We start from the raw sequence: 27,190 nt of genomic DNA on the forward strand, positions 1-27,190 counted from the left end.
ACATACCTAGCATTATTCTATTATTGTATTTTTTTCTCCCTTTATTTAACTGATGTGTATATGTTTCATTTTTAACTTCTTCTTATTTTTGATAATTATATTCCTGTTTCTGGAGCTGTTGTGACAAAAACATTTCCTGCATGGGGGATCAATAAAGTTTATCTTTATCTTCATCTTTATCTTTATTTGGGCGGCAGTAAAGTATATTAGTATAGTAAGTATAGTAAAGTAAATAAAGTAGATCTTAATCTTAATCTTTAGAAACATTAATCACATATGACTAAATCTACCTCTTTACAATGAACCCCTCCTACATCATTTATCATCCTGTGTTATGAAGGTTGTATTTGAATCATTTTCAGTTTTAATAATTTAATATTTCGTTTCTAATGCTTGTACTCAGAGAGCAAACCAGAGTCAAACATACCTGACCAATAAAGCTGATTCTGATAATGGCCACAAGGGGGCAGAACATCCACACAGTTGAATGAGAGGCCACAGGTTGATGGACGACTGCTTGGTTGTTGTTAAGAAAAAGGAGTCATAAATAAGATTGAGTTGAAGATAATTAAGATTAAAAGAAGCGAGGCGTGAAAAGAAGAGGACAGACTGATTATGTCTGAGAGAGATTCACAGCTGGAGCTTTGTTCAGAGAATATATCGACGTGTAATTATGAGCAGAACAGGCTTGACAGCTTCGGTTAACTCAAGCTTTTTATTCCTCTCTGTTGGTTTTGCAACAGGCCTTAAGACATGCCACTCTGCTGCTTAGTAGGCCTCAGAAGTATGTCAGGAATGCGGCTCAACTCTGATAAACTTGGTTGGGGGTGAACACATCATGAGGGGCACACTGTAGAGAAAGACGAGACACATAATGTAATAAAAACAAGAAGGATGTGTTTAAAATGTGATGACAGAGAGGTGTGAATCATCTTTTTGAAGAAGTGGTTTCACTGTTTTTTTGCATATCAGAGGAGATAATGAAGAGACAGTCACATGCTGGACACCAAACACAAAGTACTTCACACTCAGTGCTTCACTACACTGCTCATGCTGCATTATCCCTCTGTGTTTGTCTACTTCATAGAGGAAAATATCCTTAATAATAATGATAACATCAAGCTTTACAGCATGTTTAAAACCACAGAAATAAAGAAGATTAACAGAACAGGCAACAAAACAAACAGACAAGAAGAAAATGTTCAATATTTAATAAAACTTTAGTAACACAGACAAACCCACTGTCAGGACTAACCACTGACAGTGATTCATTGTGCACAAAATGTGACCCATCAGTAAACCCATCAGGTGTTCAGGCCTGCACTGCACCACCATGCAGCTCAACTGCGGCTGTGGCTCATTTGGTAGAGTTGGTCGTCTCTTAACTGTGAGGTCGGGGTTCCATCCCCAGCTCCTGCCACATGTCCGATGTGTCCTTGGGCGACACACTTGACTCTAAGTTGCTCCCACTGCTTCGTTGGCTGTGTGTGAATGGATGAGTTACTTCTGATGATCTCTTTACTCAGCAGCCTCTACCATCAGTGTGTGAATGTGGAGGTGTGACCTGCGGTATAAAAGAGCTTTGAACGGACCAAGAAATCTGATTGGTTTCATGATCACATTGATGTCTTTTAACAAATAAGTAAAAGTTCATACAGCAGAGTAGCTGCTCTGTGGTAACCATGGACACCAACGGTAGAATAGAATTTTCGGGTTGCTTAGCAACAGGTTAGTTTCAGTTAAATTACTAATACTTTGTATTATTATTGTCTGCTTGTAAAACTGTTTTATTAAAGTAATATCACACTGGAGGAGGACATATGTACGGGTGGGATTATATTCAGTCAGTTTCTTTACAAATAAATGTTTACGAATGTATACAAATAAAATTTAATTGAATGTAAAACAATCATTACTTCAATCAATATTCAACCGTGTTGAGATCGTCTTATCCGGAGTTTCTGTCATGTGTGGTAAATGTTTTTTGTTATTATATTTTGGCCACGAGAGTCCATCACCACCTCACCTCATAAACATAATTTAAGTATTTTCCCATGCTTTTGCTGTATGTCAAAGCACTTTGTAAAGCCGTGTTTTTAAAGGTGCTATATGAATACAATTATTATTATTCTTGTGGCCAATCATTGGTTGTTTTTTTTAAAGGTGCACTATGTAGTTCTGGTAGAGAAATATGAAAGTTGGAGAAATGTACAGATTCTGTGGTATATATTCATAACTTGATACACAAACTGTCCTCAGAGGAAAATTTGGTCCCTGGAATGATGTTTGAACATAAAATGCTACACAGGAAGTTATGGTGGTGGTCCCACAACAGTGAAGCCGTAACTCTCCTGGTAACTTTTTAGCTCCAAAAGGTGTTCCAGGGAGACATTTTTTAATTTGAATAAAGTTTGTGTATTTAGTTCAGAAAATAAAGCATAGAATAGTTTCATTTATCCAACTTTCAAATGTCACTACCCATTCTACATAGTGCACCTTTAAGTTTGGACTCCATCAACAGTTCAGAGTGCAGTAATTTAAATTGTTGTGAAATCCTCTCTCTATCAGGCAGCGCAGCTAATCTAGGCTAATCACTGATATCTAAAGACATTCAGTGAATGTTCACGTCGATCCACGTTGAGCTGTCAATCGTCGATCGATCGCCTCCGATCCGCGCCTCTCGACCAATCAGGAGTCTCGGAGGCGGTCCGTTGCTAAGGAGGAAGTTTGGTTGAGTCTCCGCGTAGCAGCCATTCAGCGGCGGTGGCTGAAGCGATTGGACTGCGAGCGTCTCCCGCAACACTTTCTGTGGAATTTGAATTATTTTTTGGCACGGCACGGCTCGGGATACACAGGTGACGGCTTCAACGGGGCATCTTCCGGGTCGCAGCGGTGATCACAGGTATGTTTAATAACGTGTAACGGTTTGTTTAGCCCCGGTAACGCTCGTTAGCTCTCCCAAGCTAAGCAGCACTAGCTACGCGGCTGTTAGCTCCCCTCAGACACAGCCGATGGATTTTACGTTAGCTCTTATAGCTAACGAAACAGGACAAAAACAGCCAAATGAAAGGCTGTGAGGCTGTTAACAGGGTGTTACAGAAGCCTTCCTCCTACCCTACCGAATGAGCTAACAGGTTAGGCAGCTAGCTAACGTTATTAAAGCAGCTAACGACACTTAACTTACCTGGTCAACTTTAAGTCACGGACGTTACTCAGCACGACACCGGTGTTATGAAGAGAAATGCATCCCTGACGAAAAATGCATGCACCTTGCAGGACAATTAAAAATATAGCAGATACATTTTCTACACTGCCTTTTTATTTTTATTTTTTTGCATCAACCCTTAAATTTCCTCTACAGACACTTATATATATACTCTGTCACTGCACCATAACTTCACTTATTTACACTATCTCTCTATATTTATATTTGTTTAATCAGTCACTGCAAAAATAATAACTGTATATATTCTTTCAGTCACCATAACTGTCTATTTAATTATTATTATTATTACCATTCATTCACTGAACAGAAATTGCTCTGGCCACTTTTTGCATATTTCTCTTTCATATCACCACAAATATATTTTTGTTGTTTTTGTAAACGCTTCTGTTTAAGATTGCTGCTAACAAAGTTTAGTTGTGTCCTTGTATACAATGATAGTAAAGATTCTGTCTTCAGAGTCAGACTGTTTGCAAGTCATATTCACGCAGGTTAATACTGCCAGTCTCCAGAACAACAACGACACTTAACTTTATTAAGTGTAAACTTCAGACACTTTGTCATCGCAGATCTGACCCCAGAAATTAGATTGAGACAGTTTTTTAAAAACTTCCTCGAGGTGCATTCAATTCTCAGCAGGGATGCAATTCTCGGCATAACACCTGATAGAAAAGCTACCATCTAGCACCTTATTTGACATAAATCCAACCAAAACTCACACGTAATGTGTGGTCGTGTAATACCAGTGTAACGCTTGATGATTGGTGTCCATTCAAAGATACCACATACTACAGTAAACATAAATATCACACTTTGATGAATGGCATTATTAGCTGTAAGGTCATTTTCTTAATTATACAATTAAACAACACTGAGTGTACTAGACAATGGGTTCCCAAACTTTTACCCCTAAAAATAAGGATGTCAGAGACTGGGGACCCCCACTGTCACTGGAGGTGGTTAAGCCATATGATGTAGCTTACACACACACACACACACACACACACACACACACACACTAATAGATCCACCCAGACACAACAGCCTAGAAACCATAACACTATTATAATGTAATTTATTATAAAAAAGATGCAGGAAAGGAGCCACAGGTTGGATTTGAACCCGTGTCACCCGCTGGGAGGACTACAGCCTCTGTACAGTTGGGCGTGCACACTAACCTCTAGGCCACCGGCGCCCCAACAAATAAGTAAATAGTCTAAATGAATGAAAGGTCAGTGTGTCTGTTCTCCAGTGTAATACAGTTATAATGATAATACTCCATAGGATTTGTTTTCCTGGATGTCTCAGGTTTGTTTGTAGAGAGCTCTTAATGACAGTTTCACTGAAGTGTCCCTGATATGTAAAACAATACGACATGTGTCAGAGGATCATAGCATGCATTGAGGAGTTTGTATTCATTGCAGTTAGATTTAGTGACTTGGCAAGTTTGTAAAAAACCATGTGGTTAATGAAGACAGCTGCTCAGACGTTCAGCAGCCAGCCACACGGCAGGTTGATTCCCCCTGCAGATATAAACTGTGACTCACAGCCTTAACATTTTTGTGAGGTGTGATAGTGCGCAGAGATTATTTCATATGGAAATGATAGCATTGCTCGGACCTTAAGCTAGCAGTGAGGGGAGTTTTACTCCTCGGAGCGACCACAGATTGAGCGAGAGATTTCCCTCTTTGATCAGATAAACAGCGGTGGTCACATTACCTTCCACATGCAGCCTTTACAAAGATAGCTGCATGACAGATTGTGTGTGAAACCTCCTGCTCACTGGACACTAACCACTTTTTCAAAGCTCTTCCTAGCCACAATTGTTGACTCATTACTTTTTGGTTTATAAGCCCGTGATGAGGTTTGTGACTGGAATGAAGAGTTCAGAAATGATGTATGTCCGTTAGAAGGGAATGTGATGGGTCTACCCGACAAAAAGGAAGAGGGATGTGGGAGTTTTTTCCCCCCCTCCAAATTCTGCGAGTAACTCATGGCTTAGCTCATCTCACAGAATGAGGGAGTGCAAGATTGGCTCTGTGCCTCCAAAACCCACTGTGCGAGCATGTCAGCTGTTTGAGAGAGGAGGAGAATGTGAGAGTTCGCATCCGTCCGAAGCTTTGTGATTCACTCTGTGGGAGAAACCAGCTCCACTGTCAGCAGCTCGCCCTGTTCTCTAAGGAGAGGCCCTTTTCTTGGCAGTGAGATGTGCATGTGAATGCATGAGTAGTGATGCAACATGGGTAGATAAACTCGCAGTGTGATGACGATGCAATCAAAGGGCTTCACTTTTGTCCCCTGATAGCAGCGAGATAGTTAAGCTTGTTTGCCACAGATGGTGAAAGCAGTAGCAAGTGTCGTTGTCGGCGTAGCTTCCAGCCAAGTGTTAACCTAATAGATATGACAGCAGATATGCCTTCCCTTTGTGTTTCTGCTCCTCTGTTACTCCCACACATGTTCTCCATCAGGGCCATTTGTCTCCTGTGACCGTCTCCTGACTGCTCACCTGTCGCTTTAATCCTATTTTTTTTGGCTGCAGTTTCGATACGGGCCATTGAACATGCTGGCTGATGTTGTCATCTATAAACCGTGCTTTCTGTCAACATCACTGCTCGCTTAAAGTGTGGGCACACTAAGCATATTTTGGAAGGATGGGATGAGTAGTCAAATATTTGTTTATTCAGTTTGAGTAGTGTGGGAAGGTGAGAATATGGACGTGTAAACTCAGGTGCACAGAGACACTTCAATATCAGGTTTTCATTCATGTTAAAGCAGCTGTATCTTTTTCTTTTTTTTAAATTCAGCTATCTCCAGGAAGAAAAGAGTTTAAGTTATGTATCTGTTGTAAATCCCTTTCAGATAGACAGGAAGTAGCAGACCAAGCAGCAGAGTCCTCTATAGACGCTATAATGAGAATGTTTGTCTTTGTATCAATGCTACGTGTAGTTGAAGAGAATCTCAATGTGAACGAAAGAGTGGAGAAGAACAAACTGGAGAACAGGAAACATGCAGCAGCAGGTTGATTAGAGCACGGAGATGGTAGAGGTGGCGTGCCCCCCCCCCCCTCCAACTGGCCCCTCCCACTGGCTCCAGGTGAATTCTCCTGATTATATCCTGCTGCGTTCTCACATCAGATCACTCTGACTATCTGCAGAATAAATACGAGGAGGCTGGAGGAGACACGCCGGGTGAAGTCCGAGTGATTCGGCTGTAAATATCAGGAGTTTTCTGTGAGTGTGAAAGCCCTTACTGCCCGTTAAACTATGCAAAGGAAGATGTGAACAAGAGCCGTTTCCACATATACGTACATACTCTTGAAAATATGTAGAAAGTCTCAGACAGGCTGTCCCTGAAATCTTCCTGAGGGGCTCACACATGCTCCTCACAGCAGGAGATTGATAGACATATTTATAATCAGTTTAACCAGCTAGTCATTTAGCTGCTAACTAGAGAGGGTGATGACTTTAAGTCCCTTCGTCGGCTTTTCGCTCACACCCCACAAACGATGGAAAAAGGCCTGAAGAATGAGAATATAGAAAACGTCTTCATGTTTGAGGCTTGGTTCATCTTTTGAGGCTGTTGAGTCTTTTTTTGGAAAGTTTAAGGGTGGCATCATGGTGGTTTTAATGGCCTTAATGTCGATAACGATTAGGGGGCAGATTAGTCAATGATTAGAGAATCATTTATTCCAACACTCTGCTCTGCTAAAAGCTGTAACATCTTGGGATGAAAAGTTGCTAAAACACTGTTCAAAAAAGACATTCTCCAAATCCATAATGTGATTATATAATCTGATTTCACTCAAGATAAATGTGACAAAAATGCACCTGAGGCTGTTTTTAAACACACATGACCTGTAATATATTCTATCAGAGGATAAACAAACACAACCAGCTCAGAAACCTCTCATCACTATACAACCAGGCCATGAAAATAATGGACAAAAAACCTGTCCGGTGGCAACACTGTCACATACTGAAAAAACACAATCTACTCAGTTTTGAGAGCTTTATGCATTTATGTTTCCTCAACCTTGTTTTTAAATGTATCAACAATCTGAACCTCTCTCCAGATATGTTCAAAGACAGGACGGAAACAGGGTAACGAGAAGCACTGTGAATGGAAACTGTAGCATACAACATCGTAGATCTACGTTTGGTCAATCAGCCTTCTCCATCAAAGGCTGCAAACTCTGGAACACATTACCACCTGAAATAAAATTAATCTCCGACTTAAAATCTTTTACAAAACAGGTGAAATGCTCAAAGCAAGGCAGAGCTGTACCTTCAAACTTTATTTTAAACTGGTTCATAGCATTTGTATTGTTGTACATGTATTTTAATGTATCCTCATATCGTGTTACGGGGTTTTATGTAACTGAATGTTGTACATTTTAATCTGTTTGTTTACACAAAGGCCGAACTGGGGACACGAGTTGGAAATTAGCAATAGCTATATACTCTTTATGCAGCACATCAGTTTCATGCTTTGTATTGAAATTATGTTAAATTACATTGTCCCTATTAAATAAATAAATTCACAGCCACTGCTGCAGGAGGGAACTGGTAGCTTTGCATAATTTTATTGAAGGCATACTGTACACACTTGTAGGATACACACACACACACACACACACACACACACACACACACACACACACAGACCCACATACTGAGCTGATTGGGACCGGATCCAACAGGGACGCTCTGAGACGATTCAACCAGAGGGGAGCTTTTAGAATCAGGATCTCAGATGTGTGCAGCTGACCCCGTTTCAATCTAAGTAGCCTAAAATAGTTTGTGTGGCCGCGCAGAGTTGGCTTGAACTTTGTTTGATGTGTTTGTCGGTGAGCTGCAGTGTTGTGTTATCCTCCAGACTCCGCTGAACCACCGAGGGAAACTCTTGTTGTTGTTCCATATGACCTTTTCAGAAAACGCTAGATCTGTTTCTGCAAACCCGGGCACAAACAACTTGAAGGCTGGATGCATCATGTGTTTAGATACTTTCACACACATACACAGAGACACACACAAACACACAGCGAGCAGGCAGGTTACATTTGCAAACCTGACAGCATGTTTATGTTTGCTGTATTGTTCTGACTGTTTTGACTCTTTGAACTCTACCGTTGCCCACAGAGGTATTTTTACTTGTTGTGAAGACTTTTCTTTCAGAGTATTTCCAACAATTTATAAGAGATAATCCGATTGTGAAAATCAGGGATGATACAGATGTTTAAAATACTAATTCAAGCAATTGCAGACTCCTTTACTAATGTTTTTCACGACTTATTTTGGCCTAAGACTCCCAGAAAGACAACATTTTCTCTCTCATTTGACTGTAAAAACAGTATGTCATTGGTGTGTCATTAGAGAGGATACCTTTCCGCCTTTGTTGTCGTCCACACTGACTGTTTCTCCTGCACACTCCAAAGCCTGCAGCCATTAAATCGGTCGATTCAGCTCGGACTGTAAATGTACTGCAAAGACAAACCAGAACAGCAGCTCTTGAACTTTTCCTTTACTTGAGACTTTTTACAGAATTTCTTCAGAAAACAAATCCGCCTTAACCAGTTTAGTCTCTTAACCCGGAAAAGCAAATTGAGTTTTGCAAACTTCCAAGAATGCTGTTTGAAATCCATTCACCCAATACCACTACATTGCTTTCTACAAACGGTTTCAGTATTTGTATCCTCAGGCTGTTTCTTAGATGCATTATTAGTCTTTGTCAGCTCTCATTTGAAAAATAAGAAAAAACAAGGGTGGGTGTTGCACAGTGTCGCACTGCTTTGAGCTCAGTCCTTAAAGTGTCTCCATTTGGGACGATGTCTTTATCTGTTAATTAGGTCCAAGGGGCATTGAGTTCCTCATTTTGCCCCCGCTGTTGTAAACTGTGGATTAGAGCTGGGAGGGTGGAGGGTGGAGGGTGAGGGAGGGGGAGGGGGGGTGCGTCACTGTATGCAAGGAGTTGCCTTTCAGGTTAGCGTCGGTATCACTCCTCTCATGGTATGGTAAGGGGCTCAGGGACTCCTTTTGTCTGTTTGGGCCCCTATATAGAGTGATACCTGAGCCTCCTGGACGAGGACAGCTCATGCTTTATTCAGCCCTCTGATCTCTGGTTTAATTATGAGTGACCCAGGACGGAGTGATCGCAGGTGTTCCTCACAGAGTGCGGACTTTGTAAGTGTTACACCTCACAGATGAACCCGTCTGTTTAGTCAACAGCACAAGAGGACTGACCGGTGGCAGTGGTTTCAGTTTTGGTTTCAGTAGTTTGGATGGTGAGGTAAACGTTCCCAACCTGTTCTTCTTCTCTGACTAGCTTCTCAGCTCCATGAGCTAATGAAATAGTTTGTCATGTATTCATTCTTTACACCTAAACTTATACACACATGTCAGTCAGTTCACTTAGTAATGGCTCAGTTATCAACTTTCAAAGTAGGAAACACAATCCATGTTTCCCAGTGTTGCTCAAAGAAAAAGTGAGCAGTCAGAAGACTAGAAAGCGCTATACAAATCCAAGTCATGCTTGTTTATTTTTGTAAACAAGCATGACTGATATTTAGCATTTTTATAAATCTAAGTTGGTATTTACACTGTATGTGACCTGTTAGCTGTCAACCTGCATTAAGCTACACCTGCAGTTGTTCCTGTAGAATAGCTTGAGGCCTTGTTTTACTTTATTTAAAAAATCTGATTTTGGTGTCTGCTCAATAAAAACACAAAAGTGCTTCTCATCTCTCAGTTCCTCTGTATGCTGCTGTGAACGTCTCAGTGTGTGATGGTTGTAATAACTCCCTGTCGCAACTCTAAGTGACGTGTGTGTGCGTCTGTGTTTATGTCTAATTACTGCCTGTCTATAGTATGACTGACAGTGAAGGCATTCCCTCACACACGGTGCACAATGTCAGATCACCCCCCCACCGAGCTCATTCTGAAGGTTAGTATCCAATATTGTTCAGTGGAATATGGAGTGAGGTCCTGGCCTTGCAGGTAGATTCTGACGCTCACACACTAACCAATCAGTCTGAGCTTTTATTAAACCATTCAGTATTTGATGATTTCAAACAAAGAGCTTCTCCCTCGTCTTAAGTGTCATCTCCCCATCAGATACAGAGCGTAAGGGAAATCCTTTCAAAATAAAGTGACTTTGGGGTACTGGTTTGGCTTGGTTGGTGGAGCAGACGCCCCACATAAAACGACTGTCGTCCTCACCATTTGGTTGTAGGTTCGAGTCCTAGCCATGACCTTTTGGTGAATGTCTACCCCACTCTCTCCTCCCTACATTACCTGTCTTATCTTCAGCTGTCCTATCAGTAAAGACAGAAATGCCAAAAGTAACTTCAGTGTAAGTATTTTACATTTAACCCAGGCCATCCTCTTGGAGGACTACAGCCTCTGTACATGGGCAGTGCGCACTAACCATGAGGCTACCAGCGCCTCTGTTTCTTGCGTTGTAGTTGGTTTTGTGTGTGGCTCGATTCAGCTGCAAAATGTATTGTTGTCTAGAGTGACATAGTTTGTGGCCTGGTAAATGTACACATGCTGAATGAGAAATATTTCCTCCTTTAAATATTATTATTCCTCTTTTTTTATTGCAGTTATTTCAGAATCGTGCGATGTTTTTTATTGCTAAAATGATAACATTGTGATTTATTGAGCAGCCCTAGTTCATAGGGTGGATGTTCATTTTTTGATCTGTTTTCATCAAGCTGAACAAGGCGTAGAACAAACTGCAGCCTCGGTGTCACAAACCAAAAAAAACAATTGAATTCAACACTAGTCAGAATAAATCAAATTTAATCAAAACTGTAACTCGAGGCGTCAGAGCTTTGAGAACGGTCTCTTCTGCTGACTCGAGGTTTTTACAGGAAAGCTCCTCCTGGCCCGTGTGGATCTGCTTTGGACCGACACAGACTGTTGTGTATCTGCAGTGTGTCTGATCCAAAGTCCTCTCGCTACTGTGCTTCTGTTTAATCCCCGTAAAATATGAGTATTCAAAAGATTCAGTGATGAGACACTCAAGTTCCTGTAATTGAGTTATCACATTGTTATCACAGCAGTGAGTGAGTGAAGTGAAGTTGTTTTAGCGGTCTGAGAAGCATTGTGGGTCTCTGTGTTGTTGACAATGGAGGGAGCAGCAGCCCACACAGTAGCCTTACCTAATCGATGAGCGCTCCCCATGCACAGAAAAGATGTCAATTATTAATGAGCAGAATATCATGTTCTTTCTGTCTCAAGTAGAGAAGCTGAGTTTTAGTTTGGAGGTGCAAACTGCTGCTGCCTTTTTCCCTCAGTGTGAAGCCGTTATCAGTGCAAAGGGGCAGCAAGGAACACGTTTCCTGTGCAGCATCTTCATCACTGCAGCGTTTTGTTTACCGCAGAATTACAGGGACAGGTGTGTGAGCAGCGTGTGCACATTTGTTCTACGTCTGTTTCACTGCAGAGAGAGGGAGAAAACAGAGACATGTGCAGAGTAGTAGCAGGTTCACACACTCCCCAACATTTCAGCATTCAATCCACCACCGAGCGGTCTGCGGAAAGAGGGATGAGAGTGCCCCTGTGCTGAGTCGACAGGCGGGAAACAATTGCTTCACTGTGCTGCCTGTCCGTTTGGCCGCCTTCGTGCAGCATTTCAACGAGGGGCACCGTCGGCTTTTGGCTCCGCGAGCCTTGTTGACCAGGCCTTTGCCTGCTGGTCACTGACCCGTTGTGCCCACAATGCCTGCAGCTCGTCAGTTCCTCTGAGGGCTGACGATTATCCCACAGTAATTGGTGCCTGTGCTCAGACTGATCAAAGGTGCCCGGCTGATTCAGAAGTCCTGGTAATTTTCCATTCTCTGATGCTCTACAGTCTTTGCATGTTCCTCTGTCTTCCTGCCTGCCTGCCCGCCCGCACAGACCCCCGACTATGGCTGAGGAGGGAGAGACTTCACGTCTGTCGGCTTTATTAAAAACCGGATTTTCTCAGAAGAGACGACAGGGCAGAGTTGTCCTTTCTCTTCTTCCTTATTTTATTAAGTTTACAAATGTGGCTTTATGGGTAGAACTGTAAATCAGTTTCTCAAAATCAATAGATAAGAAGGTAACAAGTTCAGACCTCCCACTGTTGTGAATCCAACAGCAATATGATTTGGCAAAGCTTCGCTGCGTCAGCCTCAGTCATGTGCCATGAAGGTTTTCTGAACCCTACACTCCCTGATAAGAGTCTTTCCTGTGCAGGAGAATGTAATGTTATGTGACATCATCTAGTTTGTTGCTTATCTGTGGATTTAAGACCATCATTCTACAGCTTAACTAACTAATAAAGGCCTATTACAGATGTGTCTGTGTTGCAGATATATTTCCCATGCATGCAAAATCCTGTTTTGGTCAGCTCTACCTCGTACTTAATGACCAAGTTTATCAAGTAATTAAAAAAAAAAAAAAGACTGCTGTGAATGTTTTCTTGGTAAACGCTCCTCAAGACTTAAAACACAAAATGCCTTCATGGCCTTGAGTTCCATCTTTGGCTGCAGAGAAAGCGCTTGATTGCTCGGCTCCTTGGCCAGGATGAACGGACATGGTGAAATCACTTCTTGTGTTCATATTACAGCCTTTCCCTTTGGACACTTGTACAACAGAGCAGTCCAATTTTTTTTTTTTGTGGAAAACAAGGCGTCTTACCATGACTGCTGAATCATTCCTGGCACTGAAATAAAAGGGCACCATTGAATACGTTGCTTGCTCCATTGCTTACATAAACTTTAGACTTGTGACGTTAGAATCTCTGTATTTTCTGATGAAACTTGTCATGATATATAATCTTATTCTCAATCCTATAGAGGTCTTAGTCCAGCCGTACACAGGTGCTTTCCAGGCTGTGTCCACTCTTGTCTCTTTATACCATTGAGATCAGTGAGACAGAAGTGTTCCCTGTGCTTTCAGAGCCAGTGCTGTGTTCACTAATCTAATTAAACCGCCCAGCTAACACAATTCTAGCCATTAGGAATTAAGCCATTGCTTGGCAACATAGCAAAGTCTCAGAAGACATAACTCTTCCATACACCTTTAAATTAAAAGTAGCTCTGGACCTTCTCAATGTCATTTTATAAAAACAAAGTGCTGTCCCCCCCCCTCCCGCCCTGAGCTGCACTATAAATCTGCTGGGTAAATATCTCAGGTAGCAGCCGCAGTTTGGCTTAATCTGTTGCGTAACTTCTGTTCTACAGTCATCCTCCTCTTGACAAATAGCCCGGCCAGGAAACAAAGAGGGGAGTTCAGGTACGTGGAGAGAATTCCTGAAATGAGAGAGCTTGGCTCCCTGGCTGCACCGAATACTACAGCAGCTCCTTTTACATTCACCCTCACAAGACCAGTTTGGTTGGCTGATTCCTGACGTCAACTCGAGACGCTTTGCATCATGTGGACTCCTGTTACTGTTTCAGTCAGTTTCCTGTTTCCCCTTTGAAGGTGAATGAAAAGAAGTTTAAGAAAACATTTGTTCAGAGACGTGTGTGTTTATATATCATAATGTCTGAATTTTAGAAGATTTAAAAAAAAAAGTTGAACACCCTCCCACATCTAAAGACACTTAAATCTTAGACTATAACGTTTTTGAAAGTCTGGGTATCTGGCATGACTTCTCGTCCTATCCTTGACCTGTGAGTGATTCAAAAGAAGAAAGGCTGGAGCAGAGACAGAAGCTGCTTTTGAACACTTGCTAACCACATGTGCAGTGGTTTGCCTTATCTGTGGTAATTAAGACCTTAACACGGCCGCTGTGGCTCAGTGAAGAGTTGGCCGCCCCTCAACCAGAAGGTCGGGGTTTGATTCCCAGGTCCTGCAGCCACATATTCTACAATTCTGCAATTCACTTAGCAGACGCTTTTATCCAAAGCGACGTACATCAGAGAGTACGTACAACACAAGCAAAGATCTAGAAAAAAGGGAACAATGTCAAGGGTCTCCTCTTAACACGAGGTAACTGCTTTGTCTGATTCAATCTAAGGACACCAACTCACCGTCTTGAATGGACGAGTCAACTGCCGTTTCATTGTCTCCTGAACCAGCTGCAGGTTAAACACAGAAGTCTTATTATTCTTTTTTTCATGCTCATTTATAAAACTGTATTTCCTGGTTGCTCATCAGAGGATTTGCACTGAGGTAAAAAACGGAAATCTGATGTCATTGTGCAAAAAAACGGAAAAAAAACCTCACCTTCTTGAATGGATGGTTCTTCTGATTCTCCCGTCATGTGATCGGGCTGTTCTTCTGGAACAGATGCAAACACCATTTAACTGACGTCTGCTGTTTCTGCATTACATGAACTCTTTTCTTTTCTAGGTCTTGATTTGTCTGTTAACACTCACCAGCAGCATCAGTCAGGGCCGTTGCGGCACAGACGAGTAGCAACACGGTCAGCATCTTCATGGCTGAGTTTGATGCAGGTCGTCAGAGTGATGAATGGATTATGATGTCTTCTTCTTGTAGCTTCAGATTTTCTGTGAGGAGATGAAGAACAGATCCCCTCTTAAATACAGTTACTTATCTTTATGTATTTTTTATTTCCTTATCAGATTTAGGGAATAAATGGCTTTAGAGGCCGACCAAAGATCAAGCAACGAGGAAATACATTTGTTATGATCGGGAAGGGGTTGAATTAATCACGTGAGTGAGGCAACAAGTCAAGCGAGGTGAACATTTTATTCCCTTTCTATTCATGTAAGGCCTCATTATGTTGAAATATTTCTCCCACATGTCACTTCATATATATCTCTCTTTCTATCTCAGAATTTGTAAAAAAAAAAAAAAAAAAATTATTGAAAGAATTTTTGAAAAGTCTAAAGTAAATCAACAAAATCTAGAGAAACATCTGGTAATGCTGCTCTGTCTGACAAAATGAACATTAGAGCCCGACCGATAACATCAAGTGACTATCGGCATCAGCTGTTTTTATCATAGATATGTGCCGATATTACTAGATTTATTCAAAAGTCAAACAGCATTTAATTTTGAGTTTAAGTGTATAACACTAGCAGTTATCTTGAAGCTGTCACCAGCAGATTACAACAAGCGTCATCAATTCTACAATTCACTTAGCAGACTCTTTTATCCAAAGCGACGTACATCAGAGAGTAAGAACAACACAAGCAAGGATCTAGAAAAAAGGGAACAATGTCAGTAAGAGCAAACGATCAGCTTTGAGTCTGATTGGACACACAGGTGCTGACAGGAAGTGACCAGAGGCAAAGCACAACATTGAGGGCAGTTCTTGAGAGCTCTAATCAGTATAGAAACCATCTTATAAGTTGTCCTTGGGCAAGACACTTCATGAAGATTTATTTTTGCGGCTTTTCTTGCCTTTTGCGAGATTGGACAGAGTCAGAAACTGGGGAGAGGGAGAATGGGAAAGGAGTCACAGGCCGGACTTAAACATGGGCCGTTTGGAGAACAGCATCCACTGTACATGGGGCGAGAAAACTAACGGCTAGGCCACCTGCGCCCCTCTGGGCATGGCACTTAACCCCAATTTGCTCCACTTGCTGCATCAGCGGCGAGTGAATGTGTATGAATGGATGAGTTAATACTGATGGACTCTTCACTCAGCAGCCTCTACCATCAGTGTGTGAATGTGTATGAATGGATGAGTTAATACTGATGGACTCTTTACTCAGCGGCCTCTACCATCAGTGTGTGAATGTGTATGAATGGATGAGTTAATACTGATGGACTCTTCACTCAGCAGCCTCTACCATCAGTGTGTGAATGTGTATGAATGGATGAGTTAATGCTGATGGACTCTTTACTCAGCAGCCTCTACCATCAGTGTGTGAATGTGTATGAATGGATGAGTTAATACTGATGAACTCTCTACTCAGCGGCCTCTACCATCAGTGTGTGAATGTGTATGAATGGATGAGTTAATACTGATGGACTCTTTACTCAGCGGCCTCTACCATCAGTGTGTGAATGTGTATGAATGGATGAGTTAATACTGATGGACTCTTCACTCAGCAGCCTCTACCATCAGTGTGTGAATGTGTATGAATGAATGAGTTAATACTGATGGACTCTCTACTCAGCGGCCTCTACCATCAGTGTGTGAATGTGTATGAATGGATGAGTTAATACTGATGGACTCTCTACTCAGCGGCCTCTACCATCAGTGTATGAATGTGTATGAATGGATGAGTTAATACTGATGGACTCTTCACTCAGCAGCCTCTACCATCAGTGTGTGAATGTGTATGAATGGATGAGTTAATGCTGATGGACTCTTTACTCAGCAGCCTCTACCATCAGTGTGTGAATGTGTATGAATGGATGAGTTAATACTGATGGACTCTTTACTCAGCGGCCTCTACCATCAGTGTGTGAATGTGTATGAATGGATGAGTTAATACTGATGGACTCTTCACTCAGCAGCCTCTACCATCAGTGTGTGAATGTGTATGAATGAATGAGTTAATACTGATGGACTCTCTACTCAGCAGCCTCTACCATCAGTGTGTGAATGTGTATGAATGGATGAGTTAATACTGATGGACTCTCTACTCAGCGGCCTCTACCATCAGTGTATGAATGTGTATGAATGGATGAGTTAATACTGATGGACTCTCTACTCAGCAGCCTCTACCATCAGTGTGTGAATGTGTATGAATGGATGAGTTAATACTGATGGACTCTCTACTCAGCAGCCTCTACCATCAGTGTGTGAATGTGTATGAATGAATGAGTTAATACTGATGGACTCTTTACTCAGCGGCCTCTACCATCAGTGTATGAATGTGTATGAATGGATGAGTTAATACTGATGGACTCTCTACTCAGCAGCCTCTACCATCAGTGTGTGAATGTGTATGAATGGATGAGTTAATACTGATGGACTCTCTACTCAGCAGCCTCTACCATCAGTGTGTGAATGTGTATGAATGAATGAGTTAATACTGATGGACTCTCTACTCAGCAGCCTCTACCATCAGTGTGTGAATGTGTATGAATGGATGAGTTAATACTGATGGACTCTTTACTCAGCGGCCTCTACCATCAGTGTGTGAATGTGTATGAATGGATGAGTTAATACTGATGAACTCTCTACTCAGCAGCCTCTACCATCAGTGTGTGAATGTGTATGAATGGATGAGTTAATACTGATGGACTCTTTACTCAGCGGCCTCTACCATCAGTGTGTGAATGTGTATGAATGGATGAGTTAATACTGATGAACTCTCTACTCAGCAGCCTCTACCATCAGTGTGTGAATGTGTATGAATGGATGAGTTAATACTGATGGACTCTTTACTCAGCGGCCTCTACCATCAGTGTGTGAATGTGTATGAATGGATGAGTTAATACTGATGGACTCTTCACTCAGCAGCCTCTACCATCAGTGTGTGAATGTGTATGAATGAATGAGTTAATACTGATGGACTCTCTACTCAGCAGCCTCTACCATCAGTGTGTGAATGTGTATGAATGGATGAGTTAATACTGATGGACTCTTTACTCAGCGGCCTCTACCATCAGTGTATGAATGTGTATGAATGGATGAGTTAATACTGATGGACTCTCTACTCAGCAGCCTCTACCATCAGTGTGTGAATGTGTATGAATGGATGAGTTAATACTGATGGACTCTCTACTCAGCAGCCTCTACCATCAGTGTGTGAATGTGTATGAATGAATGAGTTAATACTGATGGACTCTTTACTCAGCGGCCTCTACCATCAGTGTATGAATGTGTATGAATGGATGAGTTAATACTGATGGACTCTCTACTCAGCAGCCTCTACCATCAGTGTGTGAATGTGTATGAATGGATGAGTTAATACTGATGGACTCTCTACTCAGCAGCCTCTACCATCAGTGTGTGAATGTGTATGAATGAATGAGTTAATACTGATGGACTCTCTACTCAGCAGCCTCTACCATCAGTGTGTGAATGTGTATGAATGGATGAGTTAATACTGATGGACTCTTTACTCAGCGGCCTCTACCATCAGTGTATGAATGTGTATGAATGGATGAGTTAATACTGATGGACTCTCTACTCAGCAGCCTCTACCATCAGTGTGTGAATGTGTATGAATGGATGAGTTAATACTGATGGACTCTCTACTCAGCAGCCTCTACCATCAGTGTGTGAATGTGTATGAATGAATGAGTTAATACTGATGGACTCTTTACTCAGCAGCCTCTACCATCAGTGTATGAATGTGTATGAATGGATGAGTTAATACTGATGGACTCTCTACTCAGCAGCCTCTACCATCAGTGTGTGAATGTGTATGAATGGATGAGTTAATACTGATGGACTCTCTACTCAGCGGCCTCTACCATCAGTGTGTGAATGTGTATGAATGGATGAGTTAATACTGATGGACTCTTCACTCAGCAGCCTCTACCATCAGTGTGTGAATGTGTGTGAATGTGTAGGTGTGACCTGCGGAGTAATGAGTGCTTTTTTTTAGTAGTCGGCTGAACAAGATGAGCCAAAAGCAGATAGCGCCCTTTGCGGGTTAAAAAAAAAAAAAGGAGTACTGCAACATTTTTCTGGTGTCATTGATTGATGATTTCTGATATTGCGGAAACATCGTTACACCCTTACCTGTCGAACATTAATCAGCTTCATGTGGAGCTCTGCCGCAGAAACTGAAGGCCAAGACTAAAATGTGGGTTAGGGTTAGATATGAAACATGTTGGATAATATCGTACCTCAGAAAATTTTGAAAACGTTTGACTCTGATGTTTAAATAAAGTCTGTGACGGTGAATTTAGTTTAGAATGTGTTTGCTGTAAGGCCGGCTTAATTTGTTATAATTGGAGATGTTAGAAGATCAATTCACCCGACTTAGAGGGTGAGTCAGCGAGAGAGAAAATGATTGTGTGTGTGTGTGTGTGTGTGAGAGAGAGTGAGCTTCTGTGTGCCTTGGCTTGATGAGTGTAGTGATTCAGTGTCCGTTCACTCAGCAGGAAGTTCCTGTTCAACTCCATCCTCTCATCGTGCCTGCTGCTGGACAAATACTGCTTCTGACACAAACACACACACACACCAGCACACACTATAATGGACCACAGTGCTGTCATTTACGATTATATTTGTTGGGATGAAAAACAATATTATTGACTCTGAAGCTCTGAATCATTGAGTGGCCTCTCTGTGTGATATCGACTTTTCTTCGAGTATTTCTCCGTGTGATCAGTTTCCTGTCCCTCTCCTCGTCCTGTTTCGCTCTGCTCAGCGTCTTTTTCTTCAACCCCTTTTGAATCCGCTTCACGCTGTCTCCTCTTTCTCTGCCCCGTCTCTGTTTTTCTTCCCCTCTCTTGGTCACTTGTGGGTGTTTCCCCTCTCTGTCTCGCTCTTCCTGTGCGTCTGTGTTTGGTATCTAAGCGACAAACATGTTCTCTAGTGTACACTAGACGCTTCACAACGTGTGAAAGTGTGTGTGGATGTCAGAAGTCAGCAGTGCAGTGTCTCAGGCCCCTGCAGCATACATCTTCTCCCTGCAGCCATGTCGAGATGATGATTGGGGGAGCAGTGAAGAGTGACGGCCCTTCATCACTCACTGAACACACATGCTGACACCATTCCTCTCTGCAGGGCTTCCCTCGCCTCTCATTCACTCACATAGCCTGCTGCTGGGATTTTCTGCCCACAAATAAACACCAGTACAATATCTTTAATAGGCACGGTAATGTTGTTTATATGTATTATTGTGGGTAGGAAAATATTTACAGCCTCCAGTTTGCATCCTGCATGAACATCTTTAGCTCTCTCTGTTTTCATATTAACATACAGGCACTGACTCATTTGCATCATATGTAGAGACGCTGACCTCCTGCTACTGTAAAAGGTGTCTGCTCTGTCATCTCTGTTTACCAAGAAGTGGGATTGTATTCATCATAAATGGCAGAAACCGCCAGCTTTCTTTAGTCATCAGTACCAGCACGTCGTGAAGACTGCAAACCTCCACCGACAGCCCGATTTAACTTTCCCTTTATGCATTAGTACCACACATAGGATATAAAAATACCCTATGCACTTTAATTCCTCCTGGATCGGCTCCAAAGCTCGTTATGGGAGCGAGTTAATTGGCTCAGATCACTGCATCATTTCTCCCTCTTTGTAGTTTTTCTTTGAAGCTGAAATAGACTCCCCTTTACTTTTTTGAAGTTTGCGATCACATAATAAGTCTAATCGATGAATGTTGCTGTTAACTGAGCGTTTGCCTCCCTATAATCATAGCTCCTTTAAAGATGTAACGTCATTTGGCAGCTACAGGGCTGACTTCTCCTCTGGGTCGTCTTAACTGAGGGGACGGGAGGAGGGTAAATCATCAGATATTTACTGTAAATGACGGGTGATGCTGATTGTTTTAGAAGCATGATTAAACTCACTGGAAGAAGTCACAGTCGACTAAAGGGACCAATATGTGATCCAAAGTACACTAATGGGCAGGTCTCTGAGTGGATACCTCGACATTGTACCGCTTAAATAGAACAAAATGAAACAAATGAATGAAATTCAAAGCATTTTTCAAAGCAGAGCGCTGGTAACAATCTGTGTATGTCAGCAGCAATGACTGTGTGTCAGAAACCCAGCAAGTACAGCTGTGTCACATGGCTCTGATGATGTGGTTAAATGAGAATTGACGTAGCTGCTGGGGCAGAGGGAGAGCTGAGTGCTAAATGTTGCTGGTGATAGCTGAGGACCGGGGCGACAAATGTGCATGAAATATGCCACGGACTGCCTGAAACACATTGCACTAACTATTGATAACATCTGAGAGGAGTGCGCTGTGACGTCTGATTTCACTTCTGCATACTAATCGGAGGGTTTACAACCAGACCTGTTGAACAAGTCACAAGTGGTTTGTCTGTTTTCACGCTTATCAAAAAAGATTTCCATAAACGTTCAGACAGTTTAGAAATGTTTTGAAATGTTTACCCTGCTTTAAGTTATTTTGCTGCTTTCACTCAAACTCCAGAATCTTTCCCTCTGACTTTACCTAGAATTTTTACTGACACCCCCCTAGCAGATCTTCCGCATGACGTTGGGGTGAGCTGATGTGAGAACGCAGCAGAAAATATTCAAGAAAATGAGTCAAAAGTAAGCAGAAGAGGGTGTTGATGTTTCTCTCCTGCGATCGGCACACGACCACACACTGTTTGTACGCAGCGGTGTGATCTCTACCCATGTAATGAAACTGCTTCATTATGTTTTCTGTTTGCCAGAATGTTCCTCTCCGCTCTTCTGTTGATATTATGATTCTGTCCAACTACACCAAACTACTCATAGCATTGATGTGAAGGCAAAAATTCTCATTGCAGCGTTGTAAAGCGGACTCTGTTGCTTTGTCCACCGCTTTTCACATTGTTCCCCTCTGACGGGGACTATCTCCTGATGGGGGGGTACATGTGTGAATAACCAACTCAGGGACATTTCAGCGCCAGTCTGCCTTGGTGCACATGTGAAAACGGCTTCTTCTTTTTTAACTGCAAAATAGTTTATTATTTAAAAAATGAACATAAAGTCCCCAAACCGATAATGAAGAAGTGGGGGGAGGGAATAAATCAAGTGACACGTTTGCTCATTTTTTATACCTGCTTCAGTTTCCCCCTCCTGGCCTGAATGGATGTTCAAGGCACCCCAACATTAACAGTCATGCCTCTCTGATTGGATATGATTTGACAGTCAGGGGTTCAAACCTCACCTTCTCTTTTCCACAACAGCCCTCTAGATAGATTATGACCTGTTGCTTGTAAAGTGAATGTCGACACATGGGACTTTAACCAAAGCTTTCAGATTGTGACGGTCTCCCCCCTTCTCTCTCATCCACGTGCGCCCTCTGTGCTCAGGTCGCACCAAGTCCACAGCACTTAAACTGACTTGAGAACGGCCAGTTATCAGTTTTTTTAGTCTGCAGGATCAGTAAGCTGTCATATATTACAAGTTGAGGCAAAGCCTGGGGGTGTAAACTACAATCCTTGATCAGTATCTGTCCTCTGAGACTCTATAAATGTGCTAATGCTCGCTGTTTTTGATGTGAGCCAGCCATAAATCGGGATTAATAGATCATGTATTAACAGTGCTTTACTGAGGCCTGGTGAATATGTAACATTGACCTCCTTAGGTAAGTGCAGTTCATGGATAGAATAGGATAAAAGGAGTAGTATTTTGGCCTTATTTCTCCACCTTGCTGCAACTCTTCTTACAGCACTTTATACTTCTCTTAAAAACACCAAAGCTGATTAATGGACCTGTTTTTGGCTCGGGGGCCTTGAGACGCTGTAGTCAGCTGTCTCTCTTGGGCTTTGTGTTTTTTAGAGTGTTTACATTTGTCGGTTGATACAAGTGTGTATTCACTTCGACTTGTACATTGTGTGTGTGTGTGTGTGTGTGTGTGTGTGTGTGTGTGTGTGTGTGTGTGTGTGTGTGTGTGTGTGTGTGTGTGTGTAATGCGGTGATGTCATGGGGGGGGAAAGTAAACATGTTTTCCATGAGTAGCTTTTATGCTCCGAGGTTGGCTCAAAGTCTCCCAGCAGAGGTCACGTCTTGTAGAGTTCACTCTGGGTGATCGCCTGTGAGGAGGTTCAGCTTCTGTCACACAGTTTGCTTCATGCTGAAGTCCCTCTAACAATGAAGCAAGATACTGATTCTCCTCAAAGTAATTGAGAGACAGGAAGAAGAAGGACGGCTGTAGGTCAGAAAAGGAACAAACCACTCAAGCTGCAAGATCTAAACAAATACTTTAGGCTCTGAAAGTTTTAAACCTTATTTAACTCTCCTTATGATCAGAGATGGAGTCTTTGAGAGGACATTTGTTGGGAAGAATATTTGACCCAGATTATCTGGTATTGTGGAGGGTTGAGTAGTAAGTCTTCATCTGGGTCAGTTTGTATCAGTTTCTGACAACAAATGAAAAACACTACAGCGGTGAAAATGTATTTTTCTGCAGCCATAAAACTAACCTCCACCTTATCAGTACCTGTGCAACTTTATAAAGACATCTTTGCTGGTCTGCCACATTAGGAGGTATCTATTGTGTTCCTAGAGGCAGTGTGCCAAAAAGAGGGACCAGGATTGATGGAGTTGGAGCACTCAGGCGTCTTCATCTAACCCCTCCTAGCTAGCCAGTGCTTTCAGTCTGCCCCCCCCCCCCCCCCCCCAGCTCCATAGTACCTTCACTGGAAACTCCACTCTACTTGGCAAACTATCTCCTCTGGCGAGTTTAAAAAAAAAAAAACTTTCACAGAAATGCTCTTCTAGATCAAGTGCAGGGGACATAAATCTTAAGGATGCAGTGCGGTGGAAACCAGGCCAGATTCATTTTATCGATTCAGACTTTGAATCACAGCCGGGGCACGCCTGAGAGGAGAAGACGCTGTGACAGTGATATGCCACTCGCCGGTGCCAGGGTACTGCCCTGCTCGTTTAGATGTGGCCTCAGCTGTTGCCCACAGTGATGTGTGGCTCTCCCTGTTGAATGGCCGAACGACTTTCTGAGTTGCTGTTGGGATGGGCCCCCTAATTCCATGCTACACACACTTAACACAAGCGTGACCACACAAAAAGCTGATACACACACACACACACACACACACACACACAGATAGACTCACTGGAGAGAAAAAAAGCAACTCAATATCCCTAGAGCAGCAGCGTGGCCCCTATTTTTCTTTCTCTGTCTCAACCCTAACCCCGGCAGTCATGTGTGCTCAGGAAACGGAGGTCATCATGTCTTGCTGGGGGCAGGGAACAGATTGAAGGACTCTGAAATGATTCAGTGTCAGACAGGGAGCGAGTGAGCCATGCAAACAGTAGCCAGCGCCTCTATTTCCACATTTCCTTCCTCTGTTGAGTACCACCCTATTCATACCGAGTCCTCTTCTTTGCCTCTCTGGCGCTCGTTCTGTCCATGAAATATTTTTGAACCCCCTTAAAATACTTTTTAAGAAATAAAAACACTGACTAATTTTCCTGCTGAGTCATTTCTGTATTTTTATTATTTTAGCTCGCTCTCAAGTTAGGACTACATTTGGAGGATATTTACAGTTGTACCCAGTGGGCATAGAAAGTCAAGTTTGGTTTACATGTGGTCTTTGGATCTGCAGCATTTCTTTCATCATGTTTGAGTTCCCTATGGGCACATATTGAAGATCACAGAAATGAATACCTTTTATTGAAACACCCCTTCCAAAATCATTAAAGGGGATAGATAGTTACTAGGGGTGTAACGGTACACAAAAATTTCGGTTCGGTACAGTTCTCAGTTTTGAAGCTTCGGTTCGGTACATTTTCGGTACAGTAAAGGGACCTGATGCAACTTTTTTTTTCTTTATTAGGAACACTTGGGGCTACGTGCAGCATCGACAGTTCAAACTTGTACACCTGCTCAGGTCACTTTTTGATAACATTTTAAATTAAACATTAATATAACAGTATAATAATTAATATAGCCTATATGTAAAAATATTTATTTTTAATTACACTTCCACCTTTTAGTTTATGAAGGGAACAGTTTTTTGAATGCCCTTTGAGCACATAATAAACCTAATCACATCTGGGACAGTTTCATCACAGAACTATTAATATTTCCCTCTGTCGATATAAGAACTTCAATCGCATTTGTTTATGGCTTTGGCCCGTTCAGAATTACTAACAAAAGTCTGTCTGTTGGGGAGGGAGGTGTTCATTCTATCATGCTGCAGGTTATGCTCCCACACAGACGCGTCTTCCCCCCTCCCCTTTTGCGCAGCAGCGCTGCTGGAGCGGGATCATCGCTGAAAATGAAAACTAAACTTAAGAGTAAGTCCGTAAAAAGAACTCCATCCCGGGTTATATACTCGGTCCGAGTACGTGTACCTTTACACCCCTAATAGTCACACATCACATCAGAGAGAAACGTATCTGTGCTATGCATGCACTGCATTGTTAGAGACATCTGGACCCAAATGTGGCAACTATAATAACTCTGTAGTTGTTGACAGTTTTGTGTGTTCCGGTAACAGTTGTTATTGTTTGTTAAGTTGGATTCTGCTGTTTAATATGAAGCTTTTTTTGGCAGTTAAGCCCCCGTATTTAACCATTATATCAGCCTGCATGAATGCCATGTTTTACCAGTAATGGTTATTTCACAATTGCACAAAACTCCTGAAAGTGTGAACGCAAACAGCAACATTTTTCGCTCAGACTTTGTGGAGTTTCCTGACTCTTTAAAATAAGCTCAGCATCTACAACGGACCTCATGGCAGCTCACCTACCAGCCTCACTAATAGTTTTCATCATCAGGTCCGTTTGTTTTAGAGCTCTGTAGAGATAATTCAGTCCTTTGTGGAAACCCTGTTAATCATAAACACAGAGCGAGGTCATTCAGAGGCTCAGTTTGTTAAGTTAACAGCTTCCCATTTTGTTTGTCCGGCATAACTTGGTGTGACTTAAAAACAGAAAGGGCTAGTGATAAAATGTGAGTGGGCCATTTTCCACTGATGGTCAGACGCCCGACTTTTAATGGGAATTCCTAGTTAATGGTATTAAAGAGAAAGAGAGTGAAGCTGGCCTTGTTGTTATCATCTATCAGCAGAATTGCCCTGACCTTTGACCCTCCTCCTGGACATCAGGGTTCTCTCAGCCTCTCCCCTCCTTGTGATGCATTGCACACTTTCATCCACATTTTCCTCCTCGTTCTTTTTTCTCTCTACTGCTCTTTTTTACGTAAGCAGGCCAAGCTACAAACCAGGGCCCGGAAAATTGGATTACCACGGTTACAGCATTTTTCAAATTCTCTCTTCATTCGGACGTTTTGCGAGCGGAGCAGACTGAGGCGCTATCACCTCGTGTCGGCTGGCTCCCCGATAACAGCGCCTAGCAGATATGCCGGGCGGCCAGGCGTGCTCTGCATTACGGATGGATGGCTGACTGGCTGGCTGGCCTTGGTGATTGAGGCTCTGCTATCGCCCTGTTGCTCTCCAAACTATAAACTCAGATAACATGGAATTCCCTGAAAGAGAGTACGGTGTAACCCCGGATGAAGAGTAACGCCTGCCGCTGTGGCGGGGTGAGTCATGAGAGGAGACAGACGGACAGTGGAGTCTTTTTGTCTTGAGCTGCAGCCTATTCTTTCTCTTCCTCTGTCTCCTGCTCTCACGCTCACTCACTCTCCTGGCCTCTGCCTCCCTCCCTCCCTTCCTCCCTCCCTCCCTCTGTATCTCTTCTTTGAAACCAAACCGCTGTACTCATCCCTGGGATCCTTCTGCAAGGATTAATCAGTTTTCCATTCCTGGAAAGATTATTCAAATACTGTTACATCTACAGCCAGCAGCAGAACTCTCTCTCTTTTTTTCCCAAGCAGCAGCAGCAGAACACAGACTGTGGAAAAAGTCCTGTTCCTTCCCATCTCTTTAGTTCATCTCTGTTCTTCTGTTTTTCTGTCCATAGTCGTCCACTTTGTCTGCTATGTTGATCATATTGCATTTGAAAGCTTGTTAAGGAGCCCCATGCTTCATTCTTTCTGTTATTCAAAGTAGCTTGTTTCCTCGTATACAGCCACAGAGCGAGTATAAATGGACCTTGTGTAATCGTCCTCATTAGTGCTCGTAGGAGAACAGCCAGTGATCTTCACGCCGGCAAACTGTAGGAGCTGTGACAGCTCCAGCAGGGTTCAGATCCTGCTCTCCTGAACCTTCACCCCCCCTCCCCTCTTCTCTCTGGCCCCCGTCTGAAGCACATGTACTCCTGAAAATGTCTCGAGATTTTTAAAACATGCTGCTCCTGAAATCTGACTTCCTTGTTCACAAATGTAACTCAGCGGGAGGCAATCCCTGTCATACAGGGGGGGAGGGGGGGTCTGAGGAGGATGTACATGACGTAATAAGAACGACACAAAAGTAGCAGACAAAGCAACTCAGTCTGATGCTTTCATGAGGATTTTCTGCCTTCATATCAGTGCTACGTGTAGCTTGACATATCCACTGTATCAACAAAATA

General features: G+C 42.5%; 1 protein-coding gene and 1 long non-coding RNA gene across 7 annotated transcripts in view; one reads left to right on the top strand and one right to left on the bottom strand.

Moving 5' to 3' along the window:
• The first annotated feature begins 2,743 nt into the window (after window positions 1-2,743).
• The window catches only part of numb (NUMB endocytic adaptor protein), a 53,949-nt gene continuing 29,502 nt past the window's right edge, over window positions 2,744-27,190 (top strand). For all 6 annotated transcript variants that reach the window (XM_061062402.1, XM_061062406.1, XM_061062403.1 and 3 more), the window contains exon 1: window positions 2,744-2,902. The gene's annotated coding sequence lies outside the window, so the exon portion shown is untranslated. The remainder of the gene's footprint in view (window positions 2,903-27,190) is intronic.
• Window positions 14,226-14,720, bottom strand: LOC132993577 (uncharacterized). The gene is made up of 3 exons (XR_009676492.1): window positions 14,574-14,720; window positions 14,422-14,475; window positions 14,226-14,273 (listed from the first exon to the last, which is right to left on the bottom strand). It is a non-coding gene; the product is annotated as an uncharacterized LOC132993577 (long non-coding RNA).

The sequence above is a fragment of the Labrus mixtus genome, chromosome 18 (genome assembly GCF_963584025.1).
Source record: "Labrus mixtus chromosome 18, fLabMix1.1, whole genome shotgun sequence".
NCBI lineage: Eukaryota > Metazoa > Chordata > Actinopteri > Labriformes > Labridae > Labrus > Labrus mixtus.